The 2559-nt window shown below is 38.2% G+C and overlaps 1 long non-coding RNA gene across 1 annotated transcript in view; it reads right to left on the bottom strand.

The window, feature by feature from the left end:
• The window catches only part of LOC106147716, a 5571-nt gene extending 4234 nt beyond the window's left edge, over positions 1–1337 (bottom strand). The window contains exon 1 of the long non-coding RNA XR_001232626.1: positions 1265–1337. This is a non-coding gene — a long non-coding RNA (uncharacterized LOC106147716). The remainder of the gene's footprint in view (positions 1–1264) is intronic.
• Between the last annotated feature and the right edge of the window lie 1222 nt (positions 1338–2559).

Here is a 2559-nt window from a genome sequence, read left to right as displayed (position 1 = left end):
TGTGGAGATTCCTCAAAAAACGAAGATGGGAGGTTCCATTTGACTCAGCTCTTCCCCTTCTTGGTATCTTCTTGAAAGAATTTAAAGCATCATACCACAGTAATATATGCACACCAATGTTTACAGTGGCACAGTTTGTAATAGCTAAATCTTGGAAGCAGCCCAAATGCCCATCAGCTAATGAATGGGTAAAGAAGATGTGGTTTTTTTTTTTTTAATGCAATGGAGTACTACTCAGCCATAAAAAGGATAAACTTGAGACAGTTCTAGGTAAATGTATGCACCTTGAGACCATACTCTTAAATGAACTGAATCAGACACACACATGTAAATACCTCCTTTTCTCCCTGTGGTGTGAGAAACTGAACATGTAGATAAGGACCAAAATGTATAATAGATATTGTGAAATAGGAAGAAATTGTTCAAATGGGAAGGGGAGCAAGTTCAGGGGAAGGAAAAGGAAAGAAGGGAAAAGTAAAAAAGAAAAGAGAAACAAGGAAAACATAGAAACGAAGCTTTTGTAAATGGAGCGGGGAGGAAGGGTTGAAGGGAGGGCAGGAGAATGGGAAAAAAAGAATCAAGTTATATCATCTACAGGTAGAAATTATGTATGATGAATGTGATTATCATGTATATCTAAAATGTCCCAGTATAATCTGATTGAAGAAAAAAAAGATATAGCATGTACAGGTAAAATTCCCTATGATGAATGTGATCATTATAGATACCTAAAATGTGCCACTAAACTTAGTTAATTTAAAAAAGGACTTGGAGGCTACAAAAACATAAATTTTTTAAAAAATGAAGCACCTTATACAAATCTAACCCTGCACCAAAATAGCTAACACTATTAGTTAACACTAAAGGGCTGGATAGTCCCCGCATCCACAATCTGTCGCGGAGGTTCTCTGCTGGCTTCCTCTTTACTGACTCCTGGTGCAAGCGGGAAATGTTCCACTGACCGCTGGATTTGACTCGCTCTGAAAAACGCATCTGAGTGCATTTCCTCCCTGGTGCGGCTTCTGCTAAAACCACAGTCAGTTCAAGCAAATACGTATATCCTTGCTCTGTTTTCATGAATTCTTCACAAACAACTACATATGTAGCTGCAGATTCAAATATGCCAGGGGGACAGCACATTAAAAGAATCTCAGTCTCTTAATTAGAACATCTCTGCTAAATCTTAGATATTAAATTTCTATTTTCATAGGAAAACTCAAAGCTAAAATGTTGTGTTAATAAAAATGACTATATTAAAACTCACAGACAGTGCAAGTAGATATACATAGCAACTGACCAGTCGCGCGAAAGCTCAGAGGAGTTGCGGCTAATGATTCCCGGCTGGTGACATCATCGCCTGACGTCACCACTGCGCCCCGGCAGAGAGGGTTCTGTGTGCTCACGGTGGCACGCGTGCCCAGGTTCGCCAACACTGATAAAAAGACAGCGCTATTTGATAGAGCACTGCTGGCCAGAGACTTATCAATATATAATGTGAAATGTGTCCAATCAACACCATCAACAGTGAATAGGTTTTTAGTTATCATAATTTATCAGATTAGTAATTTTAAAAACTTTATTTTTATCTTTTAATTTTCCACTTATGCCATTAATTAAAAAATTATGTCAGCAGATATGTTAATAATCTATGAGCTTCATCTTCAATAAAAAACCAAAGAAAAGACTTCTAGTGTGGCATCTTTTTTTTTTTCTCTTTTGGTATTGGTGGTATTGGGGATTGAACTCAGAGTCTTCACACTAAACTACATATCAAGCCCTTTTAAAAAAATTCTTGAGCTGGGTGTGGCGGCATGCATCTGTAATCCCAACATTTGGGTGGCTGAGGAAGGAGGATTGCTGTGAGTTTGAGGCCAGCCTGGACTACATAATAAGTTCAAGACTAGCCTGGACTACCCTAGTGAGACCCTATCTCAAAAAATGAAACAAAAAAGTTTTAAAAATTCTTTATTTTGAGACAAGGTCTTGGTAAGTCAGTAAATTGCCCAAGCTGGATGAACTTGTGATCCTGCTGTCTCAGCCTCCCAGTGTGCCCCAGCATGCACTACAAGTCTATATCCAGCTCTCTGTGGTGCTAAGGATCACATCCAGGGGTGCTCTACCATTGACCTACATCCCCAGCCCTTTCTATTTTTTATTCTTTTTAAATTTTGAGACAGGGTCTGGCTAACTTGTCCAGGCAGGACTCAAACTCATGCTCCTCCTGACTCAGCTTCCCAGAGTGCTGGAGTTACAGGCATATACAACCATGTCCACTTTGATATTTCTGGTAATTGCCTATTGACTTTAAAAAGATAGAAAAATATTCAGGCTTTAAAAATCTAGGTGTTTTTGCATTTGGTTAGATTTTAAAATTTTCTTGTTCAGTTTTATAACATATTTCATATTTTAACAAGGAAAAATTTTTTAAAAGTCTGGCATTTATGACCCCATGTTTTTAAGCAAAATACAAAGACTGTTCTCCTCTAATGGTAGGGAGATGTGTTCTTGCTGGACACTCTGGATTATACCAACTGAGACTCTGCTACTGTACTACTATAA

Source organism: Chinchilla lanigera, unplaced genomic scaffold (genome assembly GCF_000276665.1).
Source record: "Chinchilla lanigera isolate Chin_1 unplaced genomic scaffold, ChiLan1.0 scaffold00008, whole genome shotgun sequence".
Classification (NCBI taxonomy): domain Eukaryota; kingdom Metazoa; phylum Chordata; class Mammalia; order Rodentia; family Chinchillidae; genus Chinchilla; species Chinchilla lanigera.
The sequence above is the reverse complement of the archived record's forward strand: the minus strand, read 5'-3'. Positions and strand labels throughout refer to the sequence as shown.